This window comes from Bos javanicus, chromosome 16 (assembly GCF_032452875.1).
Source record: "Bos javanicus breed banteng chromosome 16, ARS-OSU_banteng_1.0, whole genome shotgun sequence".
Taxonomy (NCBI): Eukaryota; Metazoa; Chordata; class Mammalia; order Artiodactyla; family Bovidae; genus Bos; species Bos javanicus.
The window spans coordinates 62,392,116-62,420,017 of record NC_083883.1 but is presented as its reverse complement, the minus strand read 5'-3'; the positions used below and the strand labels follow the sequence as shown (position 1 = coordinate 62,420,017).

Genomic DNA, 27,902 nt, shown 5'->3' with positions numbered 1-27,902 from the left:
CTGAATTGTGGCGAATTTTTAAAAGCATAATTGTAAATCATGCAAAAGCTCAGTTCATTTTAGAATTTGAAAGAGTTTAACTTGTGATCATATTATTGAGAAATGATAGGATTCTCTTCTTTTTTTTTCTTTTTTTGTGAGCACCTTCTATGCAAGTGCAAAATGCTTATCGATAGGGGTAAAATGTGAATGACACACCTTCTGCTATTATGTACTGTAAGGTACATTATAAGGCTTCCCTGATGGCTCAGCTGGTAAAGAATCTGCCTGCAATACGGGAGGCCTGGGTTTGATCCCTGGGTCGGGAAGATCCCCCAGAGAAGGGAATGGCTACCCACTCCAGTATTCTGGCCTGAAGAATTCCATGGACTGTATAGGCCATGGGGTCGCAAAGAGTTGGACACGACTGAGCGACTTTCACTTTCACAAGGTATATTATAGAAGATAAAACATATGAAAAATAGAGTAATAGTATAAAATAATAATGAGGTGAGTGCTAAGGTATCCAGTGGAAGAAGAGATTACTTTGGACTTTGGGGGCACTTGTTTCATTATTAGATATTTATTACCAGTATGAAGGATGGAATCAGCGATAGAATCTTAAAATGTCAGAATTATAAGGAACCTTAAAGATGTAAATATTATAACATATAAAAATATATCTTAATTATGAGTACAAAGTGGGAAAGATAACCAACTTAGAATATCTCTAATGATATGACTACTATAAAACATCATCTGTGTACAGATATATACCATAAAGGTTGTAAAAGGACTTAAAAATCTGAAATTCAGTGGTAAGAACAAGTGCCTCTCTGAACTGAACTCAGCCTGAATACAGATGGCACAATATTAAAAAAAACAAAAACAAGACTTGAATTTGCATGCCTTTAAGTGAGTCCTTACTCTTCAGGTCCAGCCACTGTGGTCTCAGTTCTTCTCTATTGACTTATACTTGACTGTTTCTGATTGCCTGGCTTTATGTAGGCATTTGAGTTTATAACTTTTGATAAATGACAGAATTTATGGCTTCTTATCTTCAAAGCCTTAATTACTAAGTAAAATTCCATTAACCATGACTATTACAGATGCCTGCACAGTCCATGTAGTTAAGGTAGTTCTTCCTTATGGAAACTAGACATTAAGGATGTTTTAAAAAATATATATATCTTACCTACTTAATTTATGAAACTCGAGTAAACCAAACAGAACCAAACAGAACAGATACATACTTTTCAAGTAAAAATGATTCTTTAATACATGATTCTAAAAATATGTTAACATCATAATCTAGTTGTAAAGAGAAATTTTATATTTCCTTTACATTTTAATTTTTAGTTTAAACACTCTGAGCTGGTACCTTTGACTCATAGCTTTTAACCCCACATGTTTTTGATTGGTATGGGGCCGGACCCTAATCTCAATCTCAAGAGGTTTGATATTTGGTTCATTTTGTTTTAGGTTAAAAGAATCATTTTCTTTTAGGTTAAAAGAATCATTTTCTTTTGATATTTGCTTCTAAAGATGATGAAATAATAACAACTGTCATGCTGAATGTGTTCTTTGCATATATTGCCCTTTGAAATCTTCTTAAGAATTTTAAGACTACTTGCCAAGATTAGCCAGCTAATAAATGATATTGCTGGGATTTGGACCTATGCCTGTATAAGTCCAGATCCCCACTCTTTACCACTCTGCTCTCTGTCCCATAGCTGACATTATGTGTATTAGAAAAAAGCATGTGGGGAGGGAGTGATGGGGGAGTGGATGAATTGGGAGATTGGGATTGACATACAACACTGCTGCTGCTGCTGCTAAGTCACTTCAGTCATGTCCGACTCTGTGCGACCCCATAGAGCCCACCAGGCTCCCCCGTCCCTGGGATTCTCCAGGCAAGAACACTGGAGTGGGTTGCCATTTCCTTCTCCAGTGCGTGAAAGTGAAGTCGCTCAGTCATGTCCAACTCTTCGCGACCCCATGGACTGCAGCCTGCCAGGCTCCTCCGTCCATGGGATTTTCCAGGCAAGAGTACTGGAGTGGGGTGCCATTGCCTTCTCCGACATACAACAATACTTTGTATGAAATAGATAATTAAGGGGAACCTACTTTATAGCACAGGGAACTCTACTTGGTGCTCTGTGGTAACCTAAATGGGAAGAAAATCCCCAAAAGAGGATATACGTATGGCTGATTCACTTTGCTGTACAGCAGAGACTGTATAAAGCAACTATAGTAGTATAAAGCAACTATACTCCCAAAAAACACCCAAAACCTCATGAGAGATCCTGAGCTAGAACCATCTTGCTAAACTTCTTACGTAGGCATTTGAATTTATAACTTTTGATAAGTAACAGAATTTATGATTTCGTACCTTAAATACCTTATCCATCGCCTTCCATATTGATCATGTTTTTTTGTGTGTGTCTATGGTGAGAACACTTGAAATCTACTCTCTAAGCAAATTTCACGTATGGAATACATTGTTATTAATTAGTGTGTTTATTGGTAACTAATAATAGTACAATGATGTCTTGATATAACTTTTTTAAAGTTTTAAGAGCACAAGGAACTCTTAGATGGCATTTGTCTAGTTATGCCAGTTGTTTCTCTTGTTTTATCATTTTCTGTCTACATGTACATACATATAAATAGGTTTCCTCTGAATTATTTTATTATTTTTGAACCATTTTAGAGAAGTTATAGACATCATGTCCTTTTACTGCTTAATACTTCAATACATTGCTGCTGCTACTGCTGCTACTTCTGCTAAGTCACTTCAGTCGTGTCCGACTCTATGCGACATTACTATACTGCCATTATCAAAATTGGTTATTGGGTTTTTTTTTTGGTGTCAAGAGTTCCTATAAGGCATGCATATGTGTGTGTATGTAGATGTATGTGTACATATGTGTTAAGATAAAAATTATAAATGTATATTTAAGGTATACAACATGATTTATGTGTATATACATAGTGAAATGATTACTATAGTTGAACTAACTAATATATCATCTCTCATAGTCACCTTTTCTCTCTGTGTGTATGAGAAGAGCACCTGATATTTGCTCTCTTAGCATATTTCCAATATTCAATACAGTATTAATAACTGTAGTCATTATGCCTGTAGCGGACTTATTCATCCTACAGAACTGCAACTTTGTACCCTTTGACCAGTATCTCCCCATTTTCCCTAGCCAGGGGTAAACACCATTCTATTTTCTGCGTCTATGAATTTGACTTTTTCATTTTTTAGACTCTACCTATAAAGTGAGATCATGTAATATTTGTCTTTCTCTGTCTGGCTTATTTTTCTTAGCATGATGTCCTCCCAGTTCATCTGTATTGTCATAAATGGCAGGATTTCCTTTTTTCTCATGGCTAAATAATGTTCTGTTGTTTGTGTGTATATACACACACAACACATCTTGTTTATACGTTCGTCCATACATGGACACTCAGGTCTTTCCATATTTTGGCTATTGTGAATAATGCTCAATAAACAATGAGAGACCAGATGTCTGAGGTTCTGATTTCATTTCCTTTATATGTATACCCCGAGGTCAGATTCCTGGATCATATGGGAGTTCTATTTTTAATTTTTTGAAGAACCCATAATGTTTCCTTCATGGCTACACCAATTTACATTCCTACTGACAAGTAACAATGATTCTCTTTTCTCAAAATCAGGAATTTTAACATTTATTCAATATTATTGTCAAATTCATAGTCCATATTCCAGTTTATCATATATCTAAAATGTCTTTCATAGTTATTTAAAAAAATTCTGATCAATCGTCCAATCCAGGATCATGCATTGCATCTAGCTGCCATGTCTCTTTAGTCTCCTTTAATCTGCAGTGGTTTCTCAGCCTTTCCTTCTTGACTGTCATGTCTTTGAAGAGTATAGGCCAGTTAGTTTGTAGACTGGCTCTCAATTTGGGTTTGTCTGATGTTTCCTCATGATTAGATTTGGATCATTACATTTTTGGAAGGAATACCACAGAATTGTGTCCTTCTCTGTGTATTATACCAGAAGATACATGATGTCTGTTTGTCCCCAGATCGGTTATATTAACTTTAATCACTTGCTTTCTCCACTGTAACATTTCTCCCTGCCCCCTTTGAAATTAATGAGTAATTTGTGGGGTGATACTCTAAGACTGTAAATATCCTCTTCCTAATCAGATTTCACCCACTAGTTTTAATATCCATTAACAGTATTCTAACTCCATCATTCCTTCTGCATTTATTATTTGGCATGCCACTGTGAGGATGGGCTTTCCCTTCTCCCCTATTTACTTATTTACTCATTTCCAAAAACTGTGAAAGGATTCTGCCCTACTTACAAGCTAATAAGATAGCCTATTACTGTTTCTTACATACTGGCAGAGTTACAAGACTCCTGGGTCCGAGCCAAAGGACTGTATTATTCCTGGCATGGCAAACAACATGAGCTTTGTTGGATTTGCTTCACATTCTTGTGTCCCCTAAATCCCACAGGGATGACACAGGTGGGCCTAGATGGATTCCTGCATACAGTGGGTTGTGCCATAGGGAAGGAGCACCGGGCTTTGGGGACTCATCACTTTCATAGCAGGGAGCAGCAAACCTGCTATTTTTCAGGGGTGTGGAAGAAATTACCTCATCCCTGATGGTGGCTTACTCTACACACAACCCTGAGAAATGGCCAAGATAGAAGTAGTCAGAGCCTGGCATACTGAACATGAAATGTGCTCAGGGCCCCTGGTTGATTGCCTCACCCATTATAGTCAAGAATATATTCATAGATTTGTATTTTATTCAATAGTAATATCAATTACCATCGTTTGGCCACTGAAAGCCATTCAAGATGGCTCCCATGTCCTTTTGATATGTCCCCATCATTCTTTGAACACTTTTCTTTCTGGCGTGTTTCAGGCTGTACTAGTCTCCTAGGGTTGCCATAGCAAAGTACCACAAACTAGTAGTTTGTAGTTTAAAACAGCAGAAACTCTCTCACAGTACAGGAGGCCTGAAATTATGGTGTTAGCAGAGCCATGCTCTCTTTGAAAGCTTCAGGGAAGAGCCCTTCCTTGCCTCTACCAGTATTTCTGGTGGTCTCAGAGAGTCCTTAGTTTGTGGCAGGATAGCTCCAGTTTCTATCTCTGCTCACATGGCCTTTTCCCCCTGTGTCTCTATCCAGATTGCCCTTACTTTCTCTTATTTAGACAACTTGTCATTGGATTTAGGGCTCGCCTTAAACCTCATCTTAACTTTTACCCCTAGCTTTATTGAGATGTAACTGACATATTTTATAAATTTAAGGTACACGCACCGGAGAAGGCAATGGCACCCCACTCCAGTACTCTTGCCTGGAAAACCCCATGGATGGAGGAGCCTGGTAGGCTGCAGTCCATGGGGTCGCTAAGAGTCAGACATGACTGAGCAACTTCACTTTCACTTTTCCCTTTCATGCATTGGAGAAGGAAATGGCAACCCACTCCAGTGTTCTTGCCTGGAGAATCCCAGGGACGGGGGAGCCTGGTGGGCTGCTGTCTATGGGGTTGCACAGAGTCGGACACGACTGAAGTGACTTAGCAGCAGTATAAGATAGGTGTCTTTTTCCCAACACCATTTACTGAAGAGACTGTCCTTTTCATTGAGTAGTCTGGGCTCCCTTGTCAAATATTAGTTGACTGTATGCCTCATCTTAACCTGATAACATCTGCAAAGACCTTGTTTCTAAATAAGGCCTCATTCTCAGATATCTGGGGTTAGACGTGGATGTGTCTTTGTAGGGGAGAGGACACAATTCAACTCACTCCATAGGTTTATCTTCTGCTTTCTCTGTCCTCACCCTGGAATTGGCTTTTCCCCTTTGGTTCCTTTTAGTAGAGAATGGTATTTAGAAAGCAAAGTCTGGGTGTTGAGTATGCTCATTTCTGCTAGGGCGTCATTGCTTCTATGCCCTTTCAGCAGACATACCTGAATAATGCTGCTGCTAAGTCACTTCAGTTGTGTCCGACTCTGTGTGACCCCATAGACAGCAGCCCACCAGGCTCCCCCGTTCCTGGGATTCTCCAGGCAAGAACACTGGAGTGGGTTGCCATTTCCTTCTCCAATGCATGAAAGTGAAAAGTGAAAAGGAAGTCACTCAGTTGTGTCCGACTCCTAGCGACCCCATGGACTACCGCCCACCAGGCTCCTCTGTCCATGGGATTTTCCAGGCAAGAGTACTGGAGGGGGGTGCCATTGCCTTCTCCATACCTGAATAATACATATGCTCAAAGGCACATATATGTTAACACACATTCATATTTATATCTGTGTGTACATGCACACATATGTATGCATTCAGGTATGAATGTGCACACAGATAGATTCATTGTAGACACAGACGTGTGCATATACCCACACCTACTTAACCCTCTCTAACATACGTATCCTATGTCTGTATTTCTATATTTATTTACTTATATATTAAAAACCGGAAGTTCATATTGGTACCTCTGATTCCAACCCTGCACTATAGGGTACATTATTGTCTTCCCTCTTTCTGAATTTGTAACACCTTTCTATGTCAGAACCCAGGCTCCTAATATTCTCATTATATTTACTCATTTTCTTGAGCTAGAATACACAGGAACCCGTTTCAGAATTGCTAACCTACACTCCTGTGAAAAGCAAGTTTACTAACTGAAGTTCACTACTTGTTTACAGGTTGTTTATGTTTTTTATTTTTTAAAGTAAAATGTATATAAAGTGAGATGCTCAAACTTTTAAGGGTATAATTCGATGTTTTAACAAATATTCAAGGTAGTTTTGTAAAAGCTTTGATAAAATTGGAAAATAATTGCATTTCAGTCACTTTGTTTTTCCAGACTGCTTCCTAATTGACAGTCATTTGGAAGATTAAGATTCTTTTCAACGTGAATGCTCTGGCTTCCCAGGTGGCTCAGTGGTAAAGAATCTGCCTGCAATGCAGGAGTCATGGGTTTGATTCCTGGGTTGAGAAGATCCCCTGGAGAAGGAAATGGCAACCCACTCCAGTATTCTTGCCTAGGAAAGCCCTTGGACAGAGGAACCTGGCGGGCCATGGGATCACAAAAGACTCCCAACACAACTTACCAACTAAACAACAACAAACCTGACCCATGAAGTAACTCTGTTCTGAAGTGGCTGCCTTGCTTCTAAAGAGAGAACATGGACACAAAGATGTGGTTTTATAGCCTGATAGATGTATTAACAGTTCTAGAAGAGGACATTTTCTAAATTAAAGAATTATATGTTTTTCTGTAATTTCTAGCTAATAATTGATATTTTTCCATAGCTCTTTTGAGAAGATTCTTATTCTAAGGTGCCCAGTGTAATGAGTAGCATTTTTTTGAGTCCTGTATAAAGGCTTTTTGAGTACAAATAGCAGGATGATTTGAGTTTATTTGGTCTCTGTTGATCCTACAAGTTAAGGCCAAAAAGAAAAAAATACATTAATGATCTCTCTGTAGATCTAACTTATTAAAAGACCAATCTCCTGTATTTTGTATATATAATTAAAATTTTACTCTGTTGCAGATTACTGTTTCATATTGAATCATTTATAAAAGGACTTTTGTCCTTTTTTGTACATCTATATATTATTGATAGTCGTCATTCATTCAGCTCATTTATTGCGCACTTATGGTGTGCCTGTTATTGCTCTCAGTGCTGGAGATAACAGTGAACAAAAGACACCCATCCCTGCTCTCAGAGAGCTTACAGTTTGGCAGGCATAAGTAATAGAATAAATATAGTGTATGAGAAGTTGATTAGCACCAAGGAGAGAAAGCAGGAGAAGAAGAAGAGGGTGTACAGGAGGTGGGGTTACAATTTTAAATGAGCTGATCGAGAAAGGCTCACTGAAGAGATGGCACTGAGCAGAGACGTGAAGAGTGAACCATGCAGGTACCTAGGGAAGAGCATTCTACATGGAGGGACAGCCAGCGCAGATCCCTAAGGTAGGAGCATGCCTGGTGTGCTCTAGAAATTGTTAGGAGGACCGAATAGGTATACGGGAATGAGGTGCAGGGCAGAGAAATAGGAAATGAGGTAGCGTGGGGCACATGGGATAGTCTACTATAAGGATTAAGGCTTTTACTCTAATGATAAAGGGATATACACTTAGAATATAAACTTGTAAAAAGATATAAGTATTCTTCTATATTGTCCAGTATATAATATTTTAATGAAAGTAATACAGGTATATGGAATTAAAAATTCAAACAGTATGAAAGGGTATGAAAATGAAATTTTGTATATGAAGTTCCTTGTCCCACACATGATATACTCCTTCTGTCATTTCCTAGTAGACCTAACCACTTGTGACTATTTCTGTAATTCTGCATTGCTTCCTCAAAAGCTGCTGCTGCTACTGCTAAGTCACATCAGTCGTGTCCGACTCTGTGCGACCCCATAGACGGCAGCCCACCAGGCTCCCCCGTCCCTGGGATTCTCCAGGCAAGAACACTGGAGTGGGTTGCCATTTCCTTCTCCAATGCATGAAAGTGAACAGTGAAAGTGCAGTCGCTCAGTCGCATCCGACTTCTAGCGACCCCATGGACTGCTGCGCACCAGGCTCCTCCGTCCATGGGATTTTCCAGGCAAGAGTACTAGAGTGGGGTGCCATTGCCTTCTCCCTCCTCAAAAGCACTAAATTCTAAGTTTCTTCTTTTAAAAAAGTGTTGTTTGTAACTTGAATGCTTGTCTGACAGATAGATGAACGTCTATCTGGATAGTTCCTGCAGCTTCATTCCTCTGCCCCTGTACCTCTGTTTCTCTTCACACCTAGTAAAGCTTCTTGTGACCACCAGAGGGAGCAAAAGTTCCTGATAAACAAGGCAATTTTGTTCTCAGGAATTTCTAGGGCTTTCTGTGTGTTTCAGTAGTATTGTTAAAACCTTGCTTCTCGTTGGCCATCTAGTCTTTTGCTTTTTTTTAGAGAAACTCCTTAGAAACTTTCATGTTTACTTGGGATATTACTAGTTACTTTGTTTTTGTTCACCATAACTTGTCTGATGACTCTTAGGTTAGCATTCATTGCATATTTGTGTATTGCTTATGAAGATAAGTAATATAGATGGGAGAACTGAGTCTCCTTTGTTCTAAGCTGTCTAGTACCCATCTAGGCTTTTGCAAAATGGCTACTATTCATCTGTGGTTTTTACAGCATCATTGACTTATCTTTTACCTATAAAAATTCATTGAATATCAGAATAGATAATGGAACTTGAAGAAACAACAGAGGAGCCAGAACAGGGTCCTGTCCTGATAGTCTTCTTCCTGTGCCTGGAAGAGGGCATGACACCCCACTCCAGTGTTCTTGCCTGGAGAATTCCTATGGACAGATGAGCCTGGTGGGCTACAGTCCACGGGTTTGCAAAGAATCAGACACATCTGAGCGACTAAGCACAGCACAGCACAACAGTAATGCCAAAGAGATTGAAATATATATACATGAGGAAAATACAATTTTAACTAAGATTTGAATGTGAGGGACTTCCTGGGAGTCTCGTAGATAAGACACTGTGCTTCTACTGCAAGGGGCACAGGATTAATCCCTGGCCAGGGAACTAAGATCCCACATGCTTCAAAGTAGCCTAAATAAGTAAATAAATTGAATGTGGTAAGGGCCACTTTTAAGCCGATAGGAATATCATAAAGCATAAAGTCTGCATGATTAAATGTTGTTTTGCCCAAGACTATATTGCTGTTTCTCCCTACTATTCTTGCAGTTTTAACTGTAGGCTGTGTTGATTCTAAATTCATTTTTCAGCCCTGATCTTTTCTGTGATCCTGATCAGGGTTCAGGGTTTTTAGAGCAGGATCACAAAAACTAATTTTTAAAAAGTGAATAGCCTGCAGAGTCCAGGCCATTAACATAAATGAATGAAGTGGGTTGGAATTTATACATAGTCGTGAGAATTGTAGTTTACAGGGGGTAAAAGTGAAGTTGCTCAGTCGTGTCTGACTCTTTGTGACCCCATGAACCCTACCAGGCTTCTCCATCCATGGGATTTTCCAGGCAAGAGTATCAGAGTGGGTTGCCATTTCCTTCTCCAGGGGATCTTCCTGACCCAGGAATTGAACCTGGGTTTCCTGCATTGTGGGCAGAGGCTTTACCCTCTGAGCCACCAGGGAAGCCCTTACAGGGGGAGTGCATGCCTATATGAACTAGGGAAATGGACCTTTGCTTCAGCCGGTTATTGCTATGAGTGCCAGTAATGCCAGACCAGATATAAAGTCTTGGCATTAGTGTGATATCTCTTGATTTTTGAACGAGGCTTTAAAAGATAAGTTAAAGTTGGCTAGGCAGTTGCACTACAATGTGAGCCAAACTGAAAATACATCTGCAGGTGTAGTCAGTCTTACGGGGTCTACCTTTTGACTTTGTTTAGGTTCATGTGTCAGAATACTTGTTGAGTATTTCTATTTTATTGTTGCAGGGGCATTTCTACATGTTATCCCTATTTTAAATCTGATCTCACTCAACTCTGTCCTCTATACTGCTTCTAAAATACATATCTGACCATGTTTTCCCTGTTTAAAAGTGATTCCCGTTTACTCGTAAGCTAAATTAGTATGACATACAAATTCCACCACATCTGATTCATATTTACACTTCAATCCCACCTCCTCAACCTTTATTTTAAATTCCAGTACTATCAGACTTAAGTATTGTTTCAGCAACCTGACTGTGCACCAGAATCCCTTGCAGGGAGCTTTAAAAATAGAGATGCATAATCTTTACTCCAGATTTACGTAAAATTTACTGCTAGGATCCTGACCTCTCTGTTTGTTTTAGGTTTTAATGGCTCACAAGTCACTTTGAAGCACTCTGGGGTTGTCAGTATCTACTGCCCTACATCTTGCTGTTTTACATCTTCTGATTTTAGTTCAAGTTTTTTTTTTTTTTTTCCTTTATTTGGAGAGCTCTCTCTGTTTACTAGATTAATTTGTGCTCATCCTTGAAGACTAGGTTCAGGGTATTTTGACCTTTAGGAATCTTTTCCCTGTTCCTTGAACCATACAGAGATAGGCAAAGTAATGGCTCTCTGTGCTCCTCTGCTTTCATTGTTCTTACCATTTTGAATTGAAATTATGTTTCTCTTCCTCTATACTTTTCCAGGATTAAGATTATGTCTTATTAATATTTATAATTCCGTGTACCAGCTCAGTATGTGAAACAGAAGATGACCAGTAACTGCTGGATTGGAGTGGTCTGGCAGTTGTGCTGGATGTGGTACAGGGGAGGGGCTGAAGAAGAAGTTCAGTCTGTATACTAAAGTTTGCATAGATTACTTGTGTGCACTATGCCTGCTGTTATTTCTGCTGTGTATAGCTTTCCCAATTATTGTGGTACCAAGTTGATGGAAAATCAGGTTAAGACCTTGTATAAAGTGAATTCTGAATTCAGTATCTTTATTCCTTTTTTATATGTGTTGTGTCCGTGTTTTCTTAGATTTGCTTTGTCCAGACTAATTTGGGTGAGATTAATTGGGTTAAATACTGTGTTCCTTATGCAAGAACATGAAAGTTAATGCCATACTTAACTGCATATTGAGATTTGGGTGAGTCAGAAGGGGAGAAGTTGAAGAACATTTGACGCAGACATTTCTCTAGAATAAATCTGAATTTTTAAAAAAGCATGGAGGAATTTTGCTTCAGTAACAATGAAAAATCCATTGGCTGGATTAAATTGTGACTTAGGTACACTGAATTGTTTTTTAGATCAGTGGACTGCAGAGGGCAGTGTTCTACAGCTTAAAGTGACTGATTTTCTGTGATGATACATTTTCCTGTATTATGCTTACTTTGTGTTTTTGTTTCTCTTATAGACACAGATTAAAACTGCAAGGTTAGAAATTAAAAATTTCTATCTGTATTTAATATATCAAAATATAATGTTTTAATGAAAGAATAAAATAGTTTAAATAAGGGACATATTTTATAATCTAAAAATATTGATGCCTTGGAATAATGAGAACAATGGGAAAAAGATTTTGTTGTCCTGTTCAATTCATATAAATGAAAAAAAAAAGCAACATAAATTTTATTTGGTAATTAAACTTATTAGACAATTTGTAGAGATTAGTATCCTGTGTAACTAAAATTTTGTTTCACTAAAGAATGCTCAAGACTTTATTTGTGCAGTATCACAGGATATATTTCTTTGTAAATAAAGCAGTTACACATTTGAGTAGACTAACTGGATTATGATATTAAAGCCATAGCACACATGCTTGCTCATTTGTGTCTGACTCTTTGCGACCCTATAGACTGTAGCCCAGCAGGCTCCTCTGTCCATGGGATTCTCCAAGCAAGAATACTGCAGTGGGTGGCCATGCCCTCTTCCAGGGGATCTTCCCCACCCAGTGACCAAACCAAACCCATGTCTCCAGTGTCTTCTGGGTCTCCTGCATTGTTAGGCAGATTCTTAACCGCTGTCCCACCTGGGAAGCCAAACAGAGCCATAGGCAGAAGAAATAATCCAGCAGTAGATCTTATGGAATTTGTTATTTCAGGTTTACTTTGATAAAAACACAACTTAAATATATTAATTCAGAGTTAGTAATTGAAACTGCATTTTGTCTAGTTTCAAAATTAGAAGGAGATTTTTTTCCTACTGAAAAACCATTTGTTCTAATAGTAGAATTCTATTATAACATGTTTTGTTATTGGGAACAAAGGTTGAATATACTGATATTTTGGGTCAAATTTGTTAGCCTCCACGAACAGCTAATTTCTGATACAGAAAAAGCATGTTGTATTAGTAAAAATAAAATGGTTTACCTTACTGACTTAATAAAGGGTTGAACAATATTTAGGAACTATTGAATGCTTAATGCTTGTATGTGTTTGTGTGTGTTTGCCAGTTGAGTCCCGTGGTTCCTACTTGTTCTTAAAAAACATGTTTGGTTAGCTTTCAGTTCAGTTGCTCATTTGTGTCCAACTCTTTGCAACCCCATGAACTGCAGGATGCCAGGCTTCCCTGTCTATCACCAACTCCTAGAGCTTGCTCAAACTCATATCCATCAAGTCGGTGACGTCATCCAACCATCTCATCCTCTGTTGACCCCTTCTCCTCCTGTCTTCAATCTTTCCCAGCATCAGGGTCTTTTCTAATGAGTCATTTCTTCACATCAGGTGGCCAAAGTATTGGAGCTTCAGTATCAGTCCTTTCAATGGTTAACTTTAGAGGAGAATTAACAAATAGATACTCAGTTCAGTTCAGTTCAGTCACTCAGTCGTGTCCGACTCTTTGCGACTCCATGAATCACAGCACACCAGGCCTCCCTGTCCATCACCAGCTCCTGGAGTTCACCCAAACCCATGTCCATCAAGTTGGTGATGCCATCCAGCCATCTCATCCTATGTCGTCCCCTTTTCTTCCTGCCCCCAATCCCTGCCAGCATTACAGTCTTTTCCAATGAGTCAACTCTTCGCATGAGGTAGCCAAAGTACTGGAGTTTCAGCTTTAGCATCATTCCTTCCAAAGAAATCCCAGGGCTGATCTCCTTCAGAATGGACTGGTTGGATCTCCTTGCAGTCCAAGGGACTCTCAGGAGTCTTCTCCAACACCACAGTTCAAAAGTATCAATTCTTTGGTGCTCAGCTTTCTTCACAGTCCAACTCTCACATTCGTATATGACCACTGGAAAAACCATAGCCTTGACTAGACGGACCTTTGTTGGCAAAGGAATGTCTCTGCTTTTCAATATGCTATCTAGGTTGGTCATAACTTTCCTTCCAAGGAGTAAGCGTCTTTTAATTTCATGGCTGCAGTCACCATCTGCAGTGATTTTGGAGCCCAAGAAAATAAAGTCTGACACTGTTTCCACTGTTTCCCCATCTATTTCCCATGAAGTGATGGGACCAGATGCCATGATCTTCATTTTCTGAATGTTGAGCTTTAAGCCAACTTTTTCACTCTCCTCTTTCACTTTCATCAAGAGGCTTTTTAGTCTGGCACACTATTTTAACATTCATTCCATACACTTACTTATCTCTGAGTTTTTTAGTTTTTTCCTGTTTATATTTGCTGATTGAGGAAAGGAAGCAGTATGAATACCTGTGCACATATGTGTATGTATGTTAAAAGTTTGACAAATCATTCTCTTATTAAAAATAGTTTAGTGGTATAATTTTTTAAATTGTTATTTACTTATTTATGGCTGTGCTGGATCTCTATCACTGTGTGCAGGCTTTTTCCAGTTGCACTTGCTTCTCTCGTTGCAGAGCTGAAGCTCTGATGTGTGGTCTCAGAAGTTGTGGTGCACAGACTTTGTTGCCCCATGGCATGTGGGATCTTCCTGGATCGGGGTCGAACCTGTTTCCCCGGCATTGGCAAGCCGGTTTTTAACCACTGAGTCACCAGGGAATTCCCTAGTGGTATAACTTAAAAGAAACTTTAAAGAAAATCATATAAAATTACTTTGGGATAGATAAACTCCTAGGGTTTCATTGATATTGGTGGGATAGGGTTACCCTAGAACCAGATTCTGATTTTAGTATATGATGGGTGTTAGTTTTGATATTTCTTCTGGTAGCGTGTAGTCTAAATAAATAAGTGTAGTCATATCACAGTTTTCCAGTTTCTTCTTAGGTCGAATATTTTATTTATTTCTCCAACTGGGAAGCCATGAAAAAATTTTAGTGAAACTCTTAGTAATCTATAATTTTAATTGAGGTAAAAGGGGAATATACTCAGGAAAGATAAGTCATTTTTCTTTTTTAAATGTCCCACTTTACTCTTTTTAACATGTAATTAGATTTTAACATAGCCTTTTCCATCCTCTAGCAGTCATGACACTGGCTCATTTTAAATGTAGGACCTGAAAATCTGTTAATAGGATTTGAAATCCAGTGAAGGAAGATAGATTTGTATTCACTGTTTACTTAAGGGAAAAAAAAAAAAAACTGCTTGTACAATTTAGGATATCTCCTTTTTGAAAGTTTTTAAAATTCTTAACATTTTGCGATATTAAAATTTAGTATTATAAGCCTAAAGTGGATAAGTTTTGAGACTGATTTCCCGTCCTGTCTCCTCACATTTGCCTCCTGTGAGAAAGCTTTATATATTGAGAGTGAATGTTTTAAATATCTAATATATGTACAATAGTCGACTGAATGACTTATTACTATTTTAATTTAAAAAATTTTTATAGTTTATGGGTCATTTCTCTTGTATATTATTCCATAGAATTAGTCTATATTTTTATTCATTAGGATTGTACTAGATTTCTCTACTTCCAAGTCTTTGTTTTCTTTTCATATCTATTTGTGTTGTAAACTAGGGATGACTGTGTTAATTTGTCCTTTGAGATTTGGTTCAGCTAAGATTTATTGAGCTTTTTCAGGCTGCATTACTTAGCATAAACTAATGCTGTAATCCTGCTGAAATCTTATAATAATAATGATTAATTATATGTCATATTCTGAAATTTTTAAAGAATTGATGTACTTTGGAACGTGATTTTCTCGGTAAACTCATGATGCCAAATCACTTAGTTTTTACCTCTTTCCTGTAGCATTTCTGCTGACTAATGTAAAAATTATGAAATCATCCAATTCAGTTACTATGTCATTTGGCTATGACTTAAAAAAAAACTAGTTAGAAGATATTATGATTTTTTTGCAACTATTGATGATATATATTATATACTTCTGTGTCTGTGGTATCTTCCAAGGAGATTTACATTGGAGACATTTCCCTTTTGACCAATAGCTAACCTCCTCTGGCTTTATCCAGAGTTTCTGCCTAAGAGGTGCTTCAACTGAGTCTTCCTAAGTTGCGATGCTGTTATCGTATGATATCTCAATCGTTCTTGCCTGTCAGTAAGATGTGTTGCAATATTTCATAGTCTAGTTTCTTGCCACGTGTCACCTAATCATATAAATCAACTCTGAGTAATGAAGTAATGGAGGAGTTAACATATTTGGTACCCAAATGACCCCAGAAGGTTTGACACTGTGGTTGGAACTCCTCTGATTAGGCCCTGCCAGGTGTATATATCGTTGTTCAGTTGCTAAGTTGTGTCCGACTCTTTGCGACCCCATGGACTGTGGCCCGTGGCCTGCTAGGTCTGTCCGTGGGATTTCCCAGGCAAGAATATTGGAGTGGGTTGCCATTTTCCTTCTCCAGGGGATCTTCCCAACCCAGGGATTGAACTTGCGCCTCCTGCATTGCAGCAGATTCTTCTTTCAGCCACCTGGGAAACCATGTGTATATAAAAGTTCCTAAAATTTCAGAAATAATATCAGAATAACATCAGAAATAATATCATTAAATGCATACTGTGTGCTGTTCTTAGGTGCTCAGTCATGTCTGACTCTTTGTAATCCCATGGACTGTAGCCCACCAGGCTCCTCTGTCCTTGGGGATTCTTCAGGCAAGAATACTGAAGTGGGTTGCCATTCCCTCCTCCAAGGGGTCTTCCCAATCCAGGGATCAAACCCAGCTCTCTGGCATTGCAGACGGATTCTTTACCAGCTGAGCTACCTGGGAATCCCATGAATACTGAAGTGGGAAGCCTATACCTTCTCCAGGGCATCTTCCCGACCCAGGAATCAAATCGTGGTCTCTGCATTGCAGGTGAATTCTTTACCAGCTGAGCTACTAGGGAAGCCCATTAAATGCTTAACTTTAGTAATTAGAGATGTAAACCTTGTCTAGTGTTTACAACTGCGTATGTGTCTGTGTGCATTGTGAGAGCGGTTTTTCAGAAAATAGATCAGTGTAAAGCTCTGCTGAGACCAAGAACTGTGCATCTTGAATAGTTTGTTGTATGAACCACACTTGTTTTTTTTTGTTCATTTTTATGTTAGATAAAATCTGCAGTCTTTTGATTGCCTTATGCCTTTTGGAAAAGAGTGAAGTGTCAATTATACCTTCTAAGATAACAGATTGAAGGCAGGAGGAGAAGGGGACAACAGAGGATAAGATGGTTGGATGGCATCACTGACTCAATGAACATGAGTTTGAGCAAGCTCTGGGAGTTGGTGATGGACAGGGAAGCCTGGCCTGCTGCAGTCCATGGGGTCACAAAGAGTCAGACACAACTGAGCAGCTAAACTGAAGATGACAGATTAGCTTTCAATTATTTCTATCATTTAGGAGAAAGAAAATCCAATTGCAAAATAGGACAATTCTTAAATTGCAAATTTCCATTAGAGTTATTTTCACAGGTTAATTCAAAAACTGCTGAAATTTTGGAAAACTTAGAATATACTTCTTTTCAAATAACACTATTAAGAAATGAGTTTATTGTAACAAAAAATTAACAGTTAAGTCTTTTTACCAATCTTCACAATGATATTTGGTTTTAAGTGTTACTTCAATCTTGTATGTTACAAAGTCAGTTCAACTTTATATATTCTTTACAAAAAATTTTTATTTGTTTACTTATTTTTGGCAGCACTGGGTCTTTGTTGTTGCACATGGACTTTCTCTGGTTGCGTCCAGCAGAGGGGCGGGGGTGCTAATACTTTTGTTGTGGTATGCAGGTTTCTCATTGCAGTGGCTTCTCTCACTGTGGAGCATGGGCTGCAGGCTCATGGGCTTCAGGAGCTGTGGTGCGGGCTCCAGAGCACAGGCTCAGTAGTTGTGGTGCGTGGGCTTGGTTGCTCTGCGGCATGTGGGATTTTCCCAGGTCAGTGATCGAACCTGTGTCCCCTGCATTAGCAGGTGGATTCTTATCCACTGCACCACCAGGAGAGTCTTAAATATTCTTTTAAAATGTATTTTATAGGGAGCACAAGCAAAGTGGTCTCTCAATGTCACGATAATAAGTTATGGATATAGTATTTGTTTGTATGAAAATGTTAAAATGTTGCTGTCTTTACTAGGCCCTTTAAAAAAATTCTGTATGCTGGAGTTTCTCATCAGCTGTGTAAATATAGAATCATGGGAGGCTTGAGATCTTTAGGTATTTGAAATGTTGTAATATATACACTAGTTTAAGTGTGCGCTGTTTTACAGATAGCTCTCATTTCATGCACAGTCCTGTATTTAAATAATTCAAATCATTGCTATTCTAAGCAGTGCTTTTGCAGTCAAACATCTGAAAGGTGATTGACTTTTTTCCCATAGCTCCATAATTTATAAGAAAACCTGAAATGAAAAGACTAGACCAAGATGATTTTGGTGCATGGTTATAATCTTAATATCAGTACTGAGAATAAAGACTAAGTCTGTTCAGAATAGACTGGTTAACTAACTGAGCAAGTTAAATTTCACATAGTAATTCCTTTTCATTGTTTAGTTCATACGTTTTGCATTTAATTTGTAGGTGCAGGGTGTTTTTGATTTTATGTCTTTTGAGAAATTTATGATCTGGTGCTTTATTTATGACATCGTAGTCTCAGCTTCAGCAATTGATTGAAATACAATATAGGGAAATTTAGTATGTATTTTTTAAAAGCTTAAATTGGGAAAATGAACCAACAGTGCTAATGCAGAGTTATCTTGGAGCAAAGTAAGAAGGAATGGCAGGTTAATTTCTTTATACTTCTGTTGGTCTTTTATTGCTATAATCTTATTCACAATATTTGACATGATTTGCTTTTGGAGATTTGTAGTATATTGTCACATTTTAAAGTTGTGAAGGACAATTATAATTCATTGAGATTATATATGTATAATAGAAAAGAGTTTGTAAACTATAGAGTGTAATGCAAATAAATTATTTTTATTGTTATACCAACTATATATTTAACAGAGGCAAGAATTTTATTAATATGCTAACAAAAAATGGGATGCAGTGTTAGTGTTGCTGGGAATATTAGTGACTGAAAACATAGCACATGGTAGCTTATGTTGAATAAATAACAAGGTTGAAATTATAGAAGAATTATTCAGAGGGAAAAGTTAATACATTTCCCCTTTGTGGCTATGCCATAGCATGCCTCGAATTAGATAGGACTGATTTAGTTAAGTCTAAGTCATATTCCTGTAATTTAGAGTTGGAAAATAGTTTTTTCTCTGTACATATTGAATCTGTCAGCTGCATGAATTAGATTTTGTTAGCCGAGTTGAAAATACATTCATTTAAAAAAATATAAAGACCTGGGTTTAAAGCACTATCTGAATACCACATTGTTTTCAGTCTCACTATAGAGTAACTCTCTTCTAGAGGCAGTGTATAGTTTTATTCATATTACAGTGCACGTGAAGTAAGACTTCCAGCTGTTTGACACAATTTATAATTTGAGACCAAATATATTACTAACTATAGCTTTAGAGTCAATAGCTACTGTACGTTTGTTGGTCGTCCAATTTTTAAAGTATGGCAAAGATGAAAAGGGTGAGAGAGACAGGTGATGGATTGACCCTTGGGTACGATGCAGAAATTGAATCAAAAAACCAATCAGGGTAATTCTTAAAAGGAAAAAAAGCATAAGAGGAAAAAAGACATGTCAGAAATTTGGGTCTGAATTTCTTGGTGCCTGTCTTTGTATGAAAAAAGGTTTTACATTGAAGGTGGTTATATTATGGTCAAAACTGACAGTGCTAAAAGAAAATCTGAATTGGACATTGGCAATGAAGCTTGATTGGCTTAGAGACAGAGATGATGGCAGGCCAGAGTCATTCTTCTGACTGTCCTGGCATTCTGGCCAGAGCTTGCTGCTGCTGCTGCTAAGTCGCTTCAGTCATTATCTGAGTGAGTCTGTGCGACCCCATAGACGGCAGGCCACTAGGCTCCCTCATCCCTGGGATTCTCCAGGTAAGAACACTGGAGTGGGTTGCCATTTCCTTCTCCAATGCATGAAAGTGAAAAGTGAAAGTGAAGTTGCTCAGTCGTGTCCAACTCCTAGCGACCCCATGGGCTGCAGCCTACCAGGCTCCTCTGTCCATGGGATTTTCCAGGCAAGAGTACTGGAGTGGGGTGCCATTGCCTTCTCCAGGCCAGAGCTTGAGGAAACATGAAAACTGGATGGAAATGTATAACTTTTTTTTAACATGCCGAAGTTTCCCTGACCAAGTGAAAAGTAATTATGGAAACTGGGATAAGGACGTTGTCATGTTCTTGCTTGGTCCTTTTTTGTTATTTCAGTGGTCAAGATAACCAGCAAAGATGTTTATGTACTGTATGTAAGCTGATAGCCTTAAGTATCTGCTTCATAGGTAACCCGAAGTAGTTTTAGGAAACAGGGCGGAGCTGAGAGTAACAGAATTCAGTAGTTTAATTATAGACTCCTAATGGAAGGGTGAGAAATTACACTTGAAATGTATAAGGACAAGCCATCCCCAGAAGGAATATGAATGCCAATCAATAGTGAAAGATGCTCTGTCTCACTAATAATCAAGAAATGTAAGTAAGCTAAAGCAGCGTATACTACTTTTCATCTGAGATTGAATTAGAAGGCTTGTTGGCAGAGCACAAGGAAGTCAACACAGGCATGCCTTTTTAGTGGAGCATGGGTTGGCAGCCATCTCCTAGGAGATGACTTCTTCACCTCCTAAAGCCACCTGCCCACTTAGGTTTTGCTGTGAGGCTCAGCTGCAGCAGGACCTCCTACCCGACCAGACTCTTGGAAACTTTGATTCCTTCTAGGCTCAGGGCGTGTGGTAGAAGCTCTGTCCCCAGCAGCTGGTTAGGGGGGGTTAGGTAGCAGGACCAGAAACTGAGGGGGCAGATTTTGACCAGGGAGAGGCAAGAGATGGGAAGAAACCAGCAGTTCAATAGCTTTTCCTTCCTTTCCTTTCTTCAAGACATAATGGTCCATTTAGCTTAACTGGAAGACAGCCTGTGTGACCACGGTCAGTGAAACCAGCTTGGTAACAGTATTACCTTTTATTTGCTTTTACTCCTTACCCGCCTCACCTCTCTTTCCCTCTTGTTCTTCAGGTGCTAGGATTTTATATCTCAAGAATTGCCTAGCTTAAAAGCTTTGTCTCAGCTTTATACTCTTCCTTAGGAAATGTAGGCTTGAGAAGCTAACAATTTCACTTCTGAAACTCTACTCCACAAAAATATCTGCAAGTTCTGGAAGACTTGTGCATATGGATGTACACAGCAGTGTTGTTTGCTTTACTACGAAGTTGGAAATAATCTTAATGGTCATCAATAGGGAAATGGTTAAATAATGACATATAATAGAATGCTGTCCAGCAATAAAAAGAATGATATGAAAAGTTTTCCATGATATATTGTGTGAGATAGAGGGCAGATCAGTATGTTTAGTTTGATCTCATTTTGGTAAGTTAAGCCACCAAATAAATCAAATATATGGGCATAGGTACAATATTGAAAGAAATGATATTGAACTGGGAATGTTGTTGAAATTAGGAGAGGGATTTTTATATTTTACCTTACACATTTTTATAAAACTGAATTTTTCTACATTGAATATGCAATAAAACAGTGGAAAAATTTTGCTATTAATATTTAACTCATATAGACAATGGAATAATTATTAAACATGGAGAACAAATATGTTTAGGAGATAGAAAGCATATCAGAGTGCTTACTTTATCCAGTATTAATCTTGGGGGATCATGAAGAAAGTAACTTTTTAACTTTGTTTATTACGTGTGTGTGTGTGTGTGTGTGTGTGTGTGTGTGTATAGATACAGATATGCTTGATATAAGCTGGGGGATTAGTCAAAGCTTTATATATATTATTTACTGGTCACAATAGCTCTATCAAGTAGGTGCTTTTGTTTCCTGTTTTACAGATTAGGGACCCACGGCACAGAAAATGTTTAAATAACACAAAAATAAAACTTTGTTTGATGTCATATAGATTTAACAGTGGCAATCAGCAAATTAAACCTATTCTGCCTAACTCCTGAGGTTCTAATCACTGCCTGAGGTTGTAACCGCACATTTCTAATTCAGTCCTATAGCATTAGTTATCGCAACCTGTATATGATCTGACTATAAACTCCTTACATACTACTTGACATAGATAACCATGTTTTATTGTCTTTGATGAGTGGGAACAGGTTTTTAAAAAACTCAAAGTGAAAATTACTTTTTTTTCTTTAATTGTAAAAAAAATTTATAGAAACTTTCAGGAGACACAGAAGAGTTTGTAGGTGAAAATAAGGACTGTCTTAAAAGTAACCATTGTTAACATTTCGGTGTCTCGTTTGAAAATTTTCTACATGTATTTACTTAAACATATAGTTAGCATTTTAAAAGTTTTCCTCCAAATGGGATTATGTTACTCATATGTTTTTTTAAAAATCTGCTTTACATGCCAGTTATTATAGTTATCTTTCCATATGTGTATATATAAATTTCTAATGACTGCATAGTATCCTATTGCATGGGTAAATCCCATTTGATTTAGCCAATATTCTATGTTCATATATTCAACTATTTCTTTCTTTTCTTTTTATTATTATTTTAAACTTGAAGTATAGTTAATCTATAAATGATTCAATTTTTTTAGATTACACTTGATTTAAAATTATTATAAAATATTTTCTGTATTCCTTGTGCTATACAGTATATTCTTGCAGTTTATTTTATACATAGCAGTTTATACCTCTTAATCCCCTGCCTCTATGTTATCCCTCTCCTGTTCCTTTTTGCCTCTGGTAACCACTAATTTGTTTTCTATATTTGTCAGACTGTTTCTATTTTGTTATATTCATTCATTTGTTTTATTTTTTTTAGATTCCACATATAAGTGATAACATGCAGTGCTTATCTGACTTATTTCAGATAAGCACAATACCCTCCAGGTTAATCCATACTATTACAAATGGTAAAGTTTAATTTTTTATGGTTGAGTAATATTCCTTTAGCATATTGAAAAGCAGAGACATTACTTTGCCAACAAAGGTCCGTCTAGTCAAGGCTATGGTTTTTCCAGTGGTCATGTATGGATGTGAGAGTTGGACTGTGAAGAAAGCTGAGCGCGGAAGAATTGATGCTTTTGAACTGTGGTGTTGGAGAAGACTCTTGAGAGTCCCATGGACTGCAAGGAGATCCAACCAGTCCATCCTAAAGGAGATCAGTCCTGGCTGTTCATTGGAAGGACTGATGTTGAAGGTGAAACTCCAGTACTTTGGCCACCTGATGCAAAGAGCTGACTCATTTGAAAAGACCCTGATGCTGGGAGAGATTAAGGGCAGGAGAGGAAGGGGATGACAGAGGATGAGATGGTTGGATGGCATCACTGACTCAATAAACATGGGTTTGGGTAGACTCCAGGAGTTGGTGATGGACAGGGAGGTCTGGCTGTGGTTTATGGGGTCGCAGAGTCAGACACACCTGAGCAACTGAACTGAAGTTTCATGAAATGTTCCCTTGGTATCTCTAATTTTCTTGAAGAGATCTCTAGTCTTTCCCATTGTATTGTTTTCCTCTATTTCTTTGCATTGATTGCTGATGAAGGCTCTCTTATGTCTCCTTGCTATTCTTTGGAACTCTGCATTCAAATTATATCTTTCCTTTTCTCCTTTGCTTTTTGCTTCTCTTCTTTTCACAGCTATTTGTAAGGCCTCCTCAGACAGCCATTTTGCTTATTTGCATTTCTTTTTGGGGGATGGTCTTGATCCCGTCTCTTGTACAATGTCACGAACCTCCATCCATAGTTCATCAAGTACTCTGTCAGATCTAGTCCCTTAAATCTATTTCTCACTTCCACAGTATAATCATAAGGGATTTGATTTAGGTCATACCTGAATTATCTAGTGGTTTTCCCATCTTCCTTCAATGTAAGTCTATATTTGGCAATAAGGAGTTCATGATCTGAGCCACAGTCAGCTCCCAGTCTTGTTTTTGCTGACTCTATAGAGCTTCTCCATCTTTGGCTGCAAAGAATATAATCAGTCTGATTTTGGTGTTGACCATCTGGTGATGTCCTTGTGTAGTCATCTCTTTTGTTGTTGGAAGAGGGTGTTTGGTATGACCAGTGCATTCTCTTGGCAAAACTCTGTTAGCCTTTGCCCTGCTTCATTTTGTACTCCAAGGCCAAACGTGCCTATTACTCCAGGTATCTCTTCACTCCCTACTTTTGCATTCCAGTCCCCTAGAAGAAATGGACATCTTTTTTTGGTGTTAATTCTAGAAGGTCTTGTAGGTCTTCATAGAACCATTCAACTTCAGCTTCTTCGGCATTAGTGATTGAGGCATAGACTTGGATTACTGTGATACTGAATGGTTTGTCTTGGAAACGAACAGAGGTCATTCTGTCATTTTTGAGACTGCACCCAAATACTCATTTCGGACTCTTTTGTTGACTATGAGGGCCACTCCATTTCTTCTAAGGGATTCTTACCCACAACAGTAGATAGAATGGTCATCTGAATTAAATTCACCCATTCCAGTCCATTTTAGTTCACTGATTCCTAAAATCAGTGTTCACTCTTGCCATCTCCTGTTTGACCACTTCCAATTTACCTTGATTCACGGACCTAACATTCCAGGTTCCTATGAAATATTGTTCTTTACAGCATCGGACTTTACTTCCATTGCCAGTCACATCCACAGCTGGACATTGTTTTTTTCTTTGGCTCAGCCTCTTCATTCTTTCTGGACCTGTTTCACCACTCTTGTCCAGTAGCATATTGGGCACCTACTGACCTGGGGAGTTCATCTTTCAGTGTCATATCTTTTCACCTTTTCATACCGTTCGTGGGATTCTCAAGGCAAGAATTTTGAAGTGGTTTGCCATTCCCTTCTCCAGTGGACCACATTTTGTCAGAACTCTCCACTATGATCCGTCCGTCTTGGGTGGCCCTACATGGCATGGCTCATAGTTTCATTGAGTTAGACAAGGCTGTGACCCATGTGGGATCTTTTGTAGTTCCATATAAATGTTAGGATTATTTGTTCTAGTTATTTGAAAAACATCATAGGTATTTTGACAGGAATCCTATTAGATCTGGCGATTGCTTTGGGTAGTATGGATATTTTAGTAATATTAACTCTTCCAATTCATGAACATGGTGTATCTTTCCATTTCTTTGTATCATCTTCAGTTTCCTTCATCTTTGCTTTGTAGTTTTCTGTATATAGGTCTTTCATCTCCTTGGTTAAGTTTATTTCTAGGTATTTTATTCTGTTTAATGCCTTTTTTTACTCTTGCAGATAATACTACAATAAACATTTTTCTACTTATATTTTTACACACTTATGTAATCATTTCTTCATAATGAATTCCTAGAGAGCAGTAGCCAAGCTTTTTAGTTTCAGATTTTTATTGGTGATTTAGACTCATCAAGCAATGCACTATTTATCTAGGAAGAAATAATACTGTCTTGTGTTTTAGTCGCTATGATTTTTCATTTTGGTTAATAATTATTAATACATGGGACCTAATTAAATTTAAAAGCTTTTGCACAGCAAAGGAAACCATAAACAAAAATACAGCCCACAGAATGGGAGAAAATATTTGCAAACAATGTGACTGAAAAAGAATTAATCTCCAAAATATACAGATATCTCATGCAGCTCAATATCAAAAATATAAACAACCCAATCAAAAAATGGACAGATCTAAATAGACATTTCCAAGAAAGACATGCTGCTGCTGCTGCTAAGTCGCTTCAGTCGTGTCCCACTCTGTGCGACCCCAGAGACGGCAGCCCACCAGGCTCCCCTGTCCCTGGGATTCTCTAGGGAAGAACACTGGAGTGGGTTGCCATTTCCTTCTCCAATGCATGAAAGTGAAAAGTGAAAGTGCAGTTGCTCAGTCGTGTCCGACTCTTAGCAACCCCATGGACTGCAGTCTACCAGGCTCCTCCGTCCATGGGATTTTCCAGGCAAGAGTACTGGAGTGGGGTGCCATTGCCTTCTCCGAAGAAAGACATACAGATAGCCAATAACACACGAGAAGATGCTCAACATCATTAGTTATTAGGGAAGTGCAAATCAAAACCTCATTCTAGTCAGAATGGCCATCAGAAAGTCTACAGACAATATAATACTGGAGAAGGTAGGGAGAAAAATGAACCTACCTACACTATTAGTGGAAATGTAAATTGGTATAGCCACTATGAAGAATAGTATGGAGTTTCCTTAAAAACCTAAAAATGGAGCTACCATATGATCCTGTAATCCCACTCCTGGGCATATATCTGGAGGAAACCATAATTGGAAAAGATACGTGCAACCCAATGGAGATTGACAGAGGAATGGATAAAGAAGATGTGGTACAAATACACAATGGAATATTACTCAGGTATAAAAATGAAAATTTGCCATTTGCTAGCAACACAAATGGACCTAGAGATTAATATAGTAAGTGAAGTTAAGTCAGATGGAGAAAGACAAATATCATATGATATCATTTATATGTGGAATCTAAAAAAAAAAAATGATAGAAATGAATTTATTTACAAACTAGAAACAGACTCACAGACTTAGAAAGCAAACATATGGTTAACAAAGAGGAAAGGTGTGTGGGGGAGGAAAGGATAAATTAGGAGGTTGGGATTAACATATATACACTGCTGCTGCTGCTGCTAAGTCGCTTCAGTCGTGTCTGACTCTGTGCGACCCCATAGACGGCAGCCCACCAGGCTCCCCCGTCCTTGGGATTCTCCAGGCAAGAACACTGGAGTGGGTTGCTATTTCCTTCTCCATATACACTACTATATATAAAAATAGATAATCGACAAAGACCTACTGTGTAGCACAAAGAACTCTACTCAGTATTCTGTAATAACCTATATGGAAAAGGAATCTGGAAAAAATAGATAGAAGTATAACTGAGGCACTTTGCTGTGCACTTGAAACTAACACAACATTGTAAATCAAAATACTCCAAAATAAAATTTAAAAAAATTAAGGACAAAAGGAAAAGAAAAAAAAATTATTGAATATTCTCAGGGGCTATTGAGCACCCACTGTGAACATGGTGCCATCTTACTGTTATTTTTAGAATTTTTCTCAGGGCTACAGAGAAATCTGGGACTACAAATCGTGAGCCAGAGTTGCTTCATAGTAAAGGATGGAAACAGGGCTTCCCTGGTGGCTCAGATGGTAAAGAATCTGCCTGCAGTGCGGGAGACCTGAGTTCGATCCCTGGGTTGGGAAGATCCCCTGGAAGAGGGCATGGGAACCCACTCTAGTATTCTTGCCTGGAGAATCTCCATGGACAGAGGAGCCCAGTGGCTGCAGTCTGTGAGGTCAGAAAGAGTCAAACACGACTGAGCGACTAAGCACGGCACATAGCACAAAGGATGGAAACAATATAGGAGAATAGTATTCCATAGGATTTGGAAGATAAAGAATGAAATACTTTAAACAATGTAGATTGTACTTTTCCTTATGTGGTATTTGTCTGTTTATATTGTAAGTGACTTAATACTTTTTTCTTCCCTCCTCTAAACTTTAAGCTCCAAGAGGTCACGAGAACATTATCTGTCTTGGTCATCATTGTACTCCCAGTTAGGAGGCAACTTAACTATAAATTGAACTAATGAATAGATGAGAAATAATATTTATACAGTGAAGTATGATAGCTATTTCTGAGGTTGTTTGTAGAACCACAGCAATTGAGTCTTTTGGATATATATTATGACATTGCTAAAACTAACGTTTTAAAGCTATGTAGATGAAACCAACATTCTCAGTTCATTTAATTAAACCATACCATTTTATATGTCCATACCATTTTATAAAGCAAGATAGTCAACAACCACATTCTGTTTCCACATTATGCACCCTAATTATAAGCTCAGAGTCAGATCTATACTGGGAGGTGGCAGACCAATAAATCAGTATTACAGATGATATGCCCCAAAGGAGTCTTTACGTTACTTAGCCAACTTACAAATGAATAGCTTAACACCACAAGTAGTTAGACTGGATCCAGAGTAAAGAATAGGCTTTCCTGGTGGCCAAGATGGTAAAGAATCCCCCTGCAATGCAGGAGACCTAGGTTTGATCCCTGGGTCAGGAAGATTTCCCTGAAGAAGGGAATGG

At 38.2% G+C, this 27,902-nt stretch overlaps 1 protein-coding gene across 3 annotated transcripts in view; it reads left to right on the top strand.

Moving 5' to 3' along the window:
• Window positions 1-27,902, top strand: part of ACBD6 (acyl-CoA binding domain containing 6) — a 192,709-nt gene that overhangs the window by 11,420 nt on the left and 153,387 nt on the right. The gene's annotated exons all lie outside the window — the stretch shown is intronic.